This window comes from Rana temporaria, chromosome 5 (genome assembly GCF_905171775.1).
Source record: "Rana temporaria chromosome 5, aRanTem1.1, whole genome shotgun sequence".
NCBI classification, from domain to species: domain Eukaryota; kingdom Metazoa; phylum Chordata; class Amphibia; order Anura; family Ranidae; genus Rana; species Rana temporaria.
Window position 1 is genome coordinate 270,274,299 of NC_053493.1, and position 15,167 is coordinate 270,289,465.

Here is a 15,167-nt window from a genome sequence, read left to right on the forward strand (position 1 = left end):
CGCTGGTTATACGTCATAACCAGCGGACATATCCGATGAGTCGTACTAACCATCGGACATGTCCGACGGACATGTTTCCAGCGGACAAGTTTCTTAGCATGCTAAGAAACTTTTGTCCGCTGCAAACCTGTCCGCTAGGCTGGAAAACTGTCCGCTAGGCCCTACCAGGTTGGACATGTCCGCGGAAACTGGTCCGCGGACCAGTTTCAGCAGACATGTTCGGTCGTGTGTACAAGGCCTTAGGGTAAGTTCTGCTTATTTGCCTCCCCCCTCTGCTGCCACATTAGGCACCTTTCAGGGGGGAGGGGGGAGCGGGTACCTGGTTTTGACAGGTACCCGCTCCCACTTCTGGCTGACTTGTTGCTGTAAACTCACCTGTAAGTTCGGACCTCTCCTCCCTCCCCTGCTGCCGAGCCATTCACACACCACAGTACGCTTTGTGCATGCACAGTAGGGAACCTCAGCTGAGATAGCGACGGCAGCACCCAACAAAAAAACGATTGAAAAATCTGCTCAGATGAGAACACAGCTGAATTTGTGAACAGGTAAGTGTCCTAATATTAAAAGTAAAAAAAGATAGCTATAGGCTTTATATACACTAAATAGTTCAGACAGCTTGTTCTGTAGAAGATAAACTATTTACAAAAACATAAAATTATTATCCAAATTAATTTGTTTGGCAGAAGTACCCCCTGAACTTATGGAAGCATACACAACTATGTAGGAACATCTCATGTGAACAAGGCATTTTTAAAGTGATAGTAAAGAATATATATATTTTTTTATTAACCACTTTAATACAGGGCATTTTCCCTCCTTCATGCCCAGAACAATTTTCAGCTTTCAGCCCTGTCACACATTGAATGACAATTGCGCGGTCATGCAACACTTTACCCAAGCTAAATGTTTATCATTTTTTTCCCCACAAATAGAGCTTTCTTTTGGTGGTATTTGATCACCAGTGGGTTTTTTATTTTTTGCTAAAAAAAACAAAAATAGGATTTCTGTTATAAAATGTAGTTTTCTCCTTCACTGACAGGCACTGATGAGGCTTCAATAACAGGCACTAATAAGGCAGCACTGATGAGGTGGCACTGATAAGGTGGCACTGATAGGCGACACTGATATGCATCCCTGATGGGCACTGATAGGCAGCCCTGATGGGCACTGATAGGTGCCACTGATGGGCACTAGTAGGCAGCACTGACGGGCACTGATAGGCGCCACAGATGGGCACTAATAGATGGCACTGATGGGCACCTATAGATGGTACAGTCATTACTGATGGGCATTGATTGGCATATGTGAAGGTCACTGACAGACGTCACTGATGGGCACTGATTGGAAATTTGATGGGCACTGATTGGCACTATGGTGGGCACTAATTGGCATTATGGTGGGCACCTCTGATGAAGGGTGTGCTGATAATAAATGCGCTGATTATGAGCGCACACCCCCATCTGACAGGAAAGACGCCGATCAGCTCTCCCTGTCAAAGCGAACCAAGGAAAGCGGATTAACAGCACTTCCTGGTTACCGCTGTGATCAGCTGTGATTAGTCACAGCTGATCACATGGTAAAGGACCCACATCATAGGCTCTTTACCACAATCGGAAATGCGGAGTGTCAGAGTGACACACCGCACCACTGATCGCCATGCTGCGCACCCCCGGGGGCGTACACGAGCGGCTTATCCTGCTAAACGTCCTATGATGCCCAGTCAGGATAACGGAGCCACATTGCGAAAATCATTTTGAAATAGAGTGGCGGGAAGTGGTTAAAATAAAAAAAAGATGTTATACTTATCTGCTCTTTGCCTCCTCTTTTTCAGTCCCCTGCCAGCACTGTCTGCTCTTCCTTCCTCCAGGTACCCCCTCAGCAAGCTGGGCGCTAAGAGGGCACCTATGCGAGTGCGCTCCCAAGCTGGACTGTGTGCAATCATAGACACACACATAGTGCTGATAAGCCCTGCCCCGTTCCTCACAGGAGTTTGGCTGACAGCAGCTGGCTCCCACTGCTTTCAATGTCTCCTGTGAGACCAGGAAGTGAGAGCAGCGGTGCTGCAGCCAAGAGCGCACTGGATCGGTGACTCAGTCAGGTAAGTGTCTAGGGATGGTAATTGTCTTAGAATAGGTAGAGGGGAGTTTTTTTTACCTTAATACAGATAATGCATTTAGGTAAAAAAGAAACATTTTGAGTTTAGAAGCATTTTAGGCAGCATTGTTGAGTAGGGCACTGTGCAGAGTTGGTTCAGACCTGTACCCTGTGTGAGAGGTTTGGTTCAGATCCCCAGTGTTCTGCTTGATATAGTTGTAAAGCACTAACACACAATAAAAACAATAATTAAAAACTGTCATATTCTTTACTTGTTATGCAGCTTGACTGCATAACAGTAATACAAACCATGACTTCAACTGGGCTTTAACAGTGTAACAAATAATTTCTATTGTGTGTATACAATACTGTACTCTGTATTTTTCTAATAGGGTTTGTTATGCTCCACTGGCAGTGGAAATAAATAGTACTTTCCTCCCTAATTATTTTTGGATATTGATTCAGCTCTAGTCAGTGGAATAAAGTAGTGGATATGACAGCACATAAACAATCAATACAAGTAGACAAGCATGTAATGTTAATTTTAATGGCCCAAATTATGCGGGATCATTGTGTGGAATTAATATTTTTTGGTGATATTTACCGTAACACAAGTGATAGGAACATGTTGAAGAAAATTTTTCAAGAAGATACAGACAGATTCATTTGTTTATTTAGCATAAATCAGGTTGTCTCTCATAAAGATTTGTGAATTTTTGTTTGTCTTTGCAACTTTCACTCCTCAAAATAGAAGAAAATGAAAAGCAGGGCGCTGAGGCACATTTACATTGAAGTTAGCATTAAACAGCATGGATAGGGAACACCTGAGACCAAGAAGCTGTGATCAGTGTGAGGCTATAGGCATTACTGAGCAAGCAGAAACTGAGGATGATGGGGCACCAGTCAATTCAAAGTATGGATATAAGCGATGACGTTCTAAGCTGCACACAAGGATGACAGCTATCAAAATGCCTGGGGAAAGTCGGGAGAGGGGGTGCACATGATGCGTTTCCAGGGACTTTGCCCTCTTTTTAAAATGATCAGATGCAGGATCTTGGAAGCTTGTTGAAGGGGGATTCCACATTCCCATAAACCTCCTGTCCGCAGACCCCCACAACCACCGGCCAGGTTCGTGGGGAAGAGGGTCTTGTCCTCATCATCATTGGGACAAGATTATTTTCTGGGAAACCTCCCTGCCCCAAAGCAACCCCCCATGTTGAAGGCATGTAGCCTGGTAGGATTCAGATGGGGAGGGGGCGGTCTCTCGTTTTCCCCCCTTTGCAGACCTGCTGGTGTCATGAATCGCTAGTAATACCTTAATGCCCTGTCTGTCTGTTTACCTGGTCTGTGTGTCAGCCTTGGGCCTGCACTCTCACACCTGCATGGTTAAGTAATCTTCCCCCAGCGTGGTTCCACCCTAGCCTCTACAGGATGCACTATTTAACACTGTGCTGTCCAAGCCTGCCTTGCCGGAGCAATATTGTGTGTTTGGTTTCCTGTCTCCTGCATGTAGTGTGCTCTAAATCTGTTTCGGTTATCAATCTTGGCTTGTTCTTTGACTACCTGCCTGCTTGTTACCCTGACCTTTGGCGTGTTCTCTGTTTATCCTTGTCTGCTAGTTGCTCCGACCTTTGGCTTATCTCTTGATTATCCCTTGTTGTCCTGGGCTGCTGCTTCCTCTCTATCCTCCTGTAGCCTACCATGAGCGTGAGCTGGAAGACCCTGGGGCCGCGACCTGGAGCAGCTGCAGCGCAGTCCACCCTCACCACTAAAGGCTCTGGTGAACACCTGCTGGCTCTTAGACTACACGCCCTGGTGAATCTTATGCTCTAACTCCCAGTGGGATCCGTGCTGGTGCTCCAGTGGACCTGCTTTTCATAACCACCCAGAGTTCCATCCGCAGCAGTCAGCCATAGGGTCCACTACCACAGCGGTGCACTCCTGACCCCAACGGTGTGAATCAGTCATCTGGCCTCAGGTGACCTGACAGCCAGGCTACATATTAGAATAAGGGTCTGGTATGGATTTTGGGGGCGTTTATTTTTACATTTTGGCATAAAATCCATACCAGACCAAAATGGCCTATTGTGGATTGGGGGGACCCCACACCATTTTTATTTTAGCAATTTTTAAATGGCAACAATTATTTTCTTTACACTCAGCAGTCTGTGGGGAACCCCGCTGACAGCTAATGACTCATTGGTTGTTAATGACACGCCAGCTACCCACTCCTTAACAGCCATGTTGTTTACTGGTTTTAGGGATACTGGCGGTGCCAGTTCCCTAACTATTGCATGCCGGGACCACTACTTATTTACAGCATTTATTTATTTCCTTTGGTAATTGAGTTTAACTACTTTTTAATGCAGTATTTAACAAGTGTTTTTGCTTTATGTGGTAAATACTGCATAAAGCAATAGTAAATTGACATTTTCAGGATTTCATGTGGTATAAGGGAAAACACCTAAATAACACATGTGATCTGCTTATGTGAATTATTGTCAGCTATTTAATGCTAGTTGGCCATAATAAGTGCAACACAATGAAAACAGGGCATCTATGGAGGGTGTGTTACGCTTTCTTACTGAAATGTTCAGCATTTAACACTTATCTCTGTGTCAGTTTTCTATATGGCTGTAAAAAATCCAGTTTCTGCTGAACTATAAAATGCATGTGTTTTAACAAAATTATCTCCTGAGTACATTAGAGGTGCACAAACTAGTCTCACCCTGGGTTTAATTCACAGAGCATGTGATATTTGTATTACTGTTAAAGCAGTTGAAAACCGCGGGTGGTTAAAAAAAATGAAAAAGGCATGTAGCGCCTGGTTACTTTGAAGTATCGGTGCTATTTAAATTTAAAGGGAGATCAGAGTGTAGTTAAACTCTGATCCAAATTGTTATGCTTAAAACAGGGTCTCTGTCTCAGGTTGGCTGTGCTGTGGGCTCATTATGTTGTACTGGGGTGTCCTTTCCACCCTTGTACAGTATGGCAGCAGTGGAGTCAAGGTTTGGGTGCTCTTCCCCGGCTGCCAGGTCAGTGAGAGGGGCCTGTCCGGGTACACTAAACCCACTCAAGCAGGAGTGGTACGGAAAGTGTTACATATGGGAACAGGATTGTTCCAAATACTAAGCCTGAATCTGCTGTCCTCTGTCTTCCTGCAAAATCTATCCCTTTCATCACCAGTTCATTGTTTTTACCCGGCTGGGTAATAAAGAGCACAGCAAAGACACCTGTTGCGGACATTCATATACTATTGCTATATGCACCATTAACCCCTAGGAATTTGGAAGAGCCACAAGGTAAATGTGCCACCCAAAACAACCAGCAGCTCCTCCGGGGTAGTGCTACAGGCAATTGCATAATGTGCTGGTATGCATTGCATATTAGCACATTATGAAATACTTACCTTAAAATGAAGCCCTCCAACACTGAGGGGTCACCGTTGAGAGGGTTGACATCTTACCCCGGTCTTTCTTCCGGGTTCACGCACTTTGACTGTGTGATTGACCAGAGCTGCGATGACGTCCTAAGGAATGCCAGACCTTCAGAGCGCATGCGCCAGTGATGTCACAGACTGCATCCAGGGTGAATATCTCCTAAATGGTGCACGTATTATAGGCTTACCTGTAGGTAAAAATCACAAAGCAGGCTTTACTACCACTTTAATCGCTTTTTTATAGATAAAATAGATTTTTTTTCGATATTTTTAAATGTGTGAAAATCAATTTACAAAGGTCATGGCATTAGTTATCATTAAAATACTGCTAGCTCTACTGGAAAGCGCTGGAAAATGATAACAATTCATGAAAATAAAGGGTCCTTCAACAGTGTCCGGTTCAGGTGCGAATTCAGGCAAAAATTCGGACCTGGATAGCACCTAAAGCTAGTAAACAGAAACGCACCGGACCCCATTCTGGAAACCAAGGCCGCACATATGTGAACTAGACATATGTCTCATACCCTGTACACACGATCGGTTCGTCTGATGAAAACGGACCAATGGATTTTTTCATCAGATATCCGATGAAGCTGACTTTCATTAGTCTTGCCTACACACCATCTGTTAAAAATCCGATCGTGTCCAACGCGGTGACGTAAAATACAACGACGTGCTGAGAAAAATGAAGTTCAATGCTTTTGAGCATGCGTCGACTAGATTCTGAGCATGCATGGATTTTTGACCAATGGATTTCCCCACAGACGATCTTTTTTTTCTATCGTTTTTTTAACCATAAGAAAATTTTAAAACAGATTGGGGGCACACACGATCGGTTTCGTCCGATGAAGACGGTGCATCGGTCAGTTTTCATCAGACAAACCAATCGTGTGTACAGGGCATTAGACATTTACTTCTCTATTCAGTGGTGGAAGGCCTGCCTTGAGCTACACACTCATGATGGTAATCCCTTTCACTTGTGTGATGGTAACTGATCTAAGCTCCAACTCATAAAGTGTTGGGGTTTTGTGGCCTGCAAGTCTTTTGGGAGTAAAACTCTTAAGGCCTTCTCTTAAATGTTTAATAAATCAACTGTTAAATCAACTTTGCTGGTGCCTTGTTAAATTATGAACATTAAATAGTAACTTCCTTAAAAAATGTATTGGTTCTAGAGAATACCATCTGCAAAGCTGGGGCACTAAACCATGCTTTTACTATTTATTCCCTTATTCTTCTTTCTATTATTATTAATATAGATATTAGAAGAATATGAAGAAACTGCAATATTTAAAATGTATTTTTAGTCTGCTGTTTTTCGATGCTCTCAAAAAGTAAGGCTTTAAAAAAGTATAGCAGTTTTTGGTTACTTTTGAAGTTTTTAACCTTTCGCGCTAGGTACAGTTTGTCTAAAATCTGGTATTTATCATTATTTAAAAAAAACTGAACTGAACTGCGTAATGCATCAAAAATTTTCAATCAGCCAAGCATGCTTTTTAGCAAGATGACAATGACAACCTCCAAAATGAATGGAGATCTGTAGAGCCTCCTCGGGCAGGAGATGCTTGAGAGAACTTCTGCATCAGGAATAAATCTTTATTAGTCAGGAGGTATACATAAAATACTGTATATGCATTTTGTTCAGCTACTATATATATATATATATATATATATATATATATATATATATATATATATATATATCTACAGTACTGCGCAAACGCTGGAGTGAAGAAATTATTCAAAGTAATTCAAAAGTAACAATGCTTTAAAAAATATATATTTTAATTGTTTATTTTTATTAATTTACAAAATACAAAGTGAGCAAATCAAATCAAATCAATGTTTGGTGTGACTACCCTTCGGCTTTAAACCAGCATCAGTTCTAAAGCCTCATACACACGATCAGATTTTCCAATGAGAGTTGTGTGATGGCAAGAAAATCCGACCGTTTGTACGCTCCATCTGACAATTGTTGTCAGATTTTCTGCCCAAAAAAGTTGTATAGCATGCTTTAAAATTTTCCGACAACAAATGTGTGTTGTCGGATTATCCAATCGCATGTGAACAAGTCCGTTGGTCAAAACTCCAAAGTACAAACACGCATGCTCAGAAGCATTGCTAACCATAACACAACATTAGCAGAAGTTGCCCAAAGGGTGGCGCTAAAGAGCTGAAAAAGCACATTGTTTTGTGTTTGTTGGCCAACAATTGTGTGCTGTTTGTATGCAAGACAAATTCCTGGCCAACGCCTTTGGACAAAAGTCCTACGCTTTGTCTGTGGAAAATCCGATCGTGTGTACCAGGCTTTACACTAACACACTTGCACAAAGTCAGGGATTTTGTAGGATTTAGGACCCCTAAAATTACCATTGGTGACCCCCCCCCCCAAGGACATTTGTTATTATGCCCAGAAACTGGTGGGATCCTTGGTTATTACTGAATCAGCTGAGGTGGGGGGAGAGCCTGAGGGGGGAACCCATTGAGCAAGTGGATATTGAGGAAGGTGTAACAGGGTGCACAGATGCAAACCTCATGGAAGCACCGTCGGATGAGCTGAAAGATGACAGTGAGAATGAGGGAAAAAAACATAAATAAAAAACATGAAAACATTTTTTTTCCTTTTTTTTTAAATATTGTGGCAACAAATGAGATCTGCAAAAGAATCACTATGCATCTTATCAAATACCTTGGAGTGTCTACTTTCCAAAAAGGGGTCATTTGGGGATTGTTTTGTACCATCTTGGCATTTCGGGACCTCTGAAACTGTGATAGGTAGGTAGGTTTTCAAGCAGCTATACCAGGGCCATGGCTACAGCTGTCAACCAAAATCCCGCTGGATTGCTTTCGCAAGCAGTGGGAGGTGGTCGTCTTCTCCCTCGTCTTATAGACCCCAGAGGACCTGTCATGCTTTATTGATATCACAAGGGATGTTTACACTTCTTGTGACAGCAATAAAAGTGATCAAAAAATAAAGAAAGGGACATTGTCAATTTTTTTTTTTAGTTAAATACAGTAAAACCTTTGTTTGAGAGTATTTTGCAAGACAATCTACATTTTTTAATAAAATGTGACTTGATATACATGCGATGTCTTGATATACAAGTAGCATCACGTCACAACTGAGTATAAAAGAGAAGAGAGGCGCCTCTAAGGCCGCGTACACACGATTGGTCAGAACCGATGAAAACGGACTGAAGGACCGTTTCATCGGTTAACCAATGAAACTGACTGATGGTCTGATGTGCCTACACACCATCGGTTAAAAAAACGATTGTGTCAGAACGCGGTGACGTAAAACACACAACGTGCTGAAAAAAACGAAGTTCAATGCTTCCAAGCATGCGTCGACTTGATTCTTTGCATGCGTGGCTTTTTGACCGATGCTTTTGCATACTAACGATCGTTTTTGACCTATCGGTTAGGCGTCCATCGGTTCAATTTTAAAGCAAGTTCTCTTTTTTTTGACCAAAGGATAACTGACCGATGGGGCCCACACACGATCGGTTTGGACCGATGAAGCGGTCCTTCAGTCCGTTTTCATCGGTTTTGACCGATCGTGTGTACGCTGCCTAAGTGTAGCACACTTAGCTACACTTAGAGGTGCCTCTCTTCTATTTTTTACTCTGTAGCTCCTGCTGGATTTTGCTTCTAATCCCCTTGTGGAGGCTTCCATTTGTGGATGGACATTTTATGGTTACACAATCACGTTGCTATAATCTTTTTATATGGACTATAAACTGAAGGACTTATGAATAAATGGTTGTGGAACGAATCATCTGAGTTTCCATTATTTCTTATGGGGAAACTCGCTTTGATATACAAGTGCTTAGGATTACAAGCATGTTTCTGGAACAAATTATGCTCTGGCTTTGACCACCAACTGCAGACCTTGCCTGGATTCTTTCCTGGCCTTAAACCTGACCTTCTTCTTCTCCTACTGGCCTTGACCTGCTTTTTCTCTGGCTTTGACCCGGTGTTGTACCGAGAATGGTTCCCTGTCGGAATCGGTTTCCCCTAGCTTTCGGCTCCGTTCGGAACTCCGCCTCTTCATTGCCGCTCCCCCGTGCCGCTCCCTTCTACTATATCCACGAATGCCCATTAGCCCTCTGCTCTCCAGCCCTCTGCTTCCGCTCCACCCCCGTGCGCGTCCCTGGTACAATGTCACTATTCATTACACACACATATACATATATATATATATATATAAATAATTTACACAGAAAAAAAAATGTGTATATATATATATATATATAAATAACTCTCACGCCCCCGTGTATATATAATTAAAAAATATATATATATATATATATATATATATATATATATATATATCATTTTCTTTATTATATATACACGGGGGCGTGAGAATTATATATATATATATATATATATATATATATATATATATATCTTATTATATATACCTGTGTATATATATATAAAAATTATTCTCACGCCCCTGTGTATATATAATAAAAAAAAATGGTAGATAGATATATATCTATCTATATCTATACATAGATATATATTTATATATATTTAGTTTTTTTCCTGTGTAATGAATAATGACATTGTACCAGGGACGTGCACGGGGGGCGGGGCGGAAGCAGAGTCTGGAGAGCAGAGGGCTAATGGGCATTCGTGGATATAGTATAGTAGGAGGGAGCGTCACGGGGGAGCAGCAATGAAGAGGCAGATTTCCGAACGGAGCCGAAAGCTAGGGGAAACCGATTCCGCCGGGGAACGGTTCTCGCACTCACCTTGACTTGTTCCCTTCCCTTGACCTTCCCCTCGTGCTGTGGCCCGATTCACCTCCTCCCCACGGTAGTCGTTTGTGTCTGCTGTGCTGCTGGCCTGTCGGCGGGCGGCCTCCTCCTGGCGGCTCCGGAATCTTCACATAAAACATAATGCACAGACCCCTCCAAGGGTCTGCTATGTATTTTAGGGATTTTTGAAGGTCATGAGAATTTTGGACTACTTGCATGTTTCTTGTTGTTCTGTAATTTTTGGACCACTGTGTAATCACGCGGGCACATAATACTTTCTCTCCTAGAAGCATATACATTTTCATTGCATAACACCACTCTAAGCTTAACTTTGGACAAAACCTTGATTTTTAGTTCAATAGAGTGGGGAGAATAAGCACTGCCAACTTTTTATTGTTTCTCAGCCAAAACAAGAAGTGAGGGGAAATATTTCCAACTGGGACACACATAGGATTAAAGTATTTTTTCTCTAGTAGAGTTAGGAAGGGTTTAACCCCATGTCAGATTTTTATAGCTTTTGTAACCTAATAAAATTCCCCTTTTCTTGTCTTAGTGACAGACACATAATAGAATGGTAAGTAAAATCTACTCAAAGGATGACACAGATAGCAATAGATACCTCACAGAGGTTCTAATCCTTGCCCCAGAGACCTCTCAGGTTTTCTTACCTGTCTGACTTCCTTCCATTCTCATGTTAGTACACATCAAGCTTTATGTATATAAACTGGGAAATATATGTGTAATCCGTAGTAATTGATCAATGGCTTTTGTCAGATTAAGGTTACAGGCAGTGATGAAGTATATGACTGATCGTAATATGGAAGATAGTCATAACATTTTCCTTCATATTCCTTAAAGCAGCATTAGACCAGCTTACCAGTTCTTAGATGTGATGGCTGTATTTGTTTCCTTGTTTAGGATTTCTTTCTTCTATTTTCATTTGGTGATCTGTCCAGTAAGTCTGCTGTTTTTCATAAGCTCAAACTCTCCAGCAGAATGTATCAGTTTACAGGGATAAGACACTGGCAGAGGTGATTAAAATGATCAGCTTTTATTTATTCATGCAAAACCTTTATCCCAAAGGGAAAAAACTCTTTGCTGTAACTGATTATAAAGTGTGAGATTGAGTTTGGCTTACATGTTTTAGTGTATCTAAATCTGCTAATACATTTTACACTATCATCCCCTCCGGCCAATGCTACTGTTTGCTGAGCCCTCTATGCGCCTTCATCCAGAGTAGGGGCACTCTGACATGGCAAAATAGGTTGTATGCAGAGCACACAGCCATTTTTCCTGTGCTAATAAGCACAAATTTCGTCTTAATGTAATAATGCATCTTAAACTAAATTTCACTCACCTTTCATTCGATTCCCATTCATCCGAGTTAAGAAACATCACCATCCTACATTCTTAGCACGGCCAGCATCACTGCCACCGAGAGCCTCACAGCTCCTTTTTATTAAAACCCCCCAGGAAGTGATGTCGACATCACAAGAAGAAGTTAACAGGAAATGATGTAAAAACAATGTCAGCTCCACCCAGGGAGATGACCTTTACAGGAAAATTACCATACCAGGATATCCCTTCCAACAGGGTTATTTAAATACATACAATACATGAATACAACACAATACAATGATGGCTAAAGTCTTATGGGCGTGTCCGGGCAGGGAACGCGTGTATGGTCTTAGGAAATAAAGCCGTATTGCTTTAACCACTTAAGGACCACCTCCTGCACATATACGTCAGCAGAATGGCACGGCTGGGCACAAGCATGTACCTGTACGTCCTCTTTAAGTGGCCAGCCTAAGCTCCATGACCGTGGCCGCGGGACCCGTGGACCCGATTGCCGCCGGAGTCCTGCGATCGGTCCCCGGAGCTGAAGAACGGGGAGAGCTGTAAACACAGCTTCCCCATTCTTCACTGTGGCGCTGTCATTGATCGTCTGATCCCTGATATAGGGAAAAGCGATCAATGATGTCACACGTCCAGCCCCGCCCCCCCTACAGTTACAAACACATATGAGGTCACACTTAACCCCTTAAGCGCCCCCTAGTGGTTAACTCCCCAACTGCAATTGTCATTTTCACAGTAAACAATGCATTTTTATAAAAAATGTTGCTGTGAAAATGACATTGGTCCCAAAAATGTGTCAAAATTGTCCGATGTATCCGCCATAATGCCGCAGTCATGAAAAAAATCGCTGATCGCCGCCATTAGTAGTGAAAAAAAAATTATTAATAAAAATGCAATAAAACTATCCCCTATTTTGTAAACACTATACATTTTGCGCAAACCAATCGATAAACGCTTATTGCGATTTTTTTACCAAAAATATGTACAAGAATACGTATCGGCCTAAACTGAGAAAAAAAATGATTTTTTTATATATTTTTTGAGGATATTTATTATAGCAAAAAGCTCTATTTTTGTTTATAGCGCAAAAAATAAAAACCGCAGATGTGATCAAATACCCCCAAAAGAAAGCTCTATTTGTGGGAAAAAAAGGACACCAATTTTGTTTGGGAGCCACATCGCACGACCGCGCAATTGTCAGTTAAAGCGACGCAGTGACGAATCGCTCATAAGCTCTCGTATTACCGCTGATATAAATCCTTATTTTGCGCTATTCCATAGAACAGGGCATATTCAGATTATACTAGCATATCCCTTCCTCAACGATCGTCCGCGCTAATGCACAGAGGGCCCCTCGTTGTCGGACATATACCCACGCCGGAAACATCACACTCCAACCTCAAGACGTTTTCCACTACCAGACGAGATTCAACCAGCTTCAGACTGCCCCAGTCAGCTCTTTAGAGCGGGTTGCGGAAGTACTAAGACTGGGTGACACTATGACAATACATATTAAATACACCTTCATAAAATTTCCACAACAACGCTTATACAGGAGGTGTGTTACTGGCTGGACCACCAGGTGAAAAAGCAAAATAAAAGAAAACGGATGAAGCCACCATAGTTTTGGGTTTAATACTGCTTTAAAGTGTATCTATGCCCAATAACAAAAATGTTATATATTACAGCTTACCAGTTCTTATATGTGGTGGCTGCATTTTTCTAGACTTCTTTTTCTTTTTCATCACCTGTTCATCTGCCAGTAACACATGACCTGTTCCAGGGTGACAACACTCACTCAAGTTATTTTTTCCTTTTACTTTCACCTGGTGATCTGCCAGTAACACATGTTCTGTTCTAGGGTGACAATGATTAAAGCCACCAGAGGTAGAGTCCATAAGAACTAACAGTACCAGCTGACAACATTTCTGGAAGTAACATGAGATATTTTTTGTACTTATGGAACAGATATAACAAAACACTTTAAATTATATATTTAATAGACATGTGCGTTCATTTTCGTTCCAATTTTCGTGTATTTTCGTTATCGTTTTAACAAACGAAAAATTTGAAGTGTCATACAACATTAGAATTCTTCTATAGCTTGTCGGCGGAACATTCGACCGGAAATGTACAATTGCGGCGTCGTAAAGTTTAGCTGCTCTGTCGAATCTTCTTAGAACATTCGACAGACACCATAAGCCTTCAATGACAGATTTGACCTTAATTCATTTGGATTTTTGGACAAATGCATTTTTTAACTAAACAAAATAAATGAAAACTAAATTCCGAAACGAAATATTTCGGAACATGTGTACATGTCTAATATTTAATAGACCAAATGGAAACAAATAGAAGAAATTTGATGTTTGGGTTTACATACACCTTAAAGGAGACCTTTACTCTACTTTGTATTTCCTTTTTGGGTAGCAAGTATCTTTCCCATCAAGCACTAGCTTCCACTTCCTTACCTAGGTGAGTATGATGTTTGCTGGGTCCACCCCCCCATCCCTCCTTCTTCCTCGAAGCCTTTCATATCACACATCCCAGGAGACTTTGGGATGCATGAGCAGTAAGAAAGATAGCCAAGATTGTGGCAGGGGATGAAAGACTTCACTTAATACTTCCAGTTGTAGGAAGACAGCGCTGGACTACTCGGGCTGGTAAGTATGTATTTTGTCAAAGATAGCAACTATAGTATGTGTTGAATTGATCTGTCTGAAATGTCTCTTAGCTAAATTCGCACATTTAACATATCAGAATAAGGATTACTATTTTCAAAAAAGTAACAGTTATTAACACAGTCCAATGAGATTTTAACATGACAGTCAAATGTCTGAAATTAAAGATCTTTATTCTTGTGTTGAAGCTTTGTGAATTCAACCTGTAGTATTGTAAGAAGGCCATAAACAAGTGGCCACTGCCCCCACCTATAACTGGTCTTTGCAGCAAGGAGCACTGGAACAAAATCAAAGAAATTTCCAAGCTTAACTTACCAACCAGCCTGTAACCAACCGAATTGACCTGTCTAATAATATGCTTTAAAAACAGAGTTTTTTTAGTTTGCACACATTAACAAATACTTGCATAAGCTACAGGCCCCATCAAGGCACCCCGTTTTCTGTAGACCTAACTCTAACTTCTGTGAGTCTCCATAATGGAAGCACTTGCATTTTAATGAATAGGCAGAGGGCAGGTGAGCCTGGAAGGAGCTCACCCCTCCTTAAAGGCAGAGGGGCACACTGAAAACCCAGCACTATGGCAGCAAAAGTGTTAAAGACATGTGTACATTACAAATGTTTTACTAGTTGATGTATTTTCAACATAATACTAGTAGTGTGATCTCTGCTTCAAAGACCCTGTTGCTTTAAAGGAAAAATAAGTAGAAATGCTCCCTTAATCTGATCTGAGATCTTGGTGATTATAGAATGGCTATGTTGGTATAAAACATACTGTGTGTGGTAAATTACAATTTCAGTTCTATATGAAGTGTTAACAACCAGGAACCAATA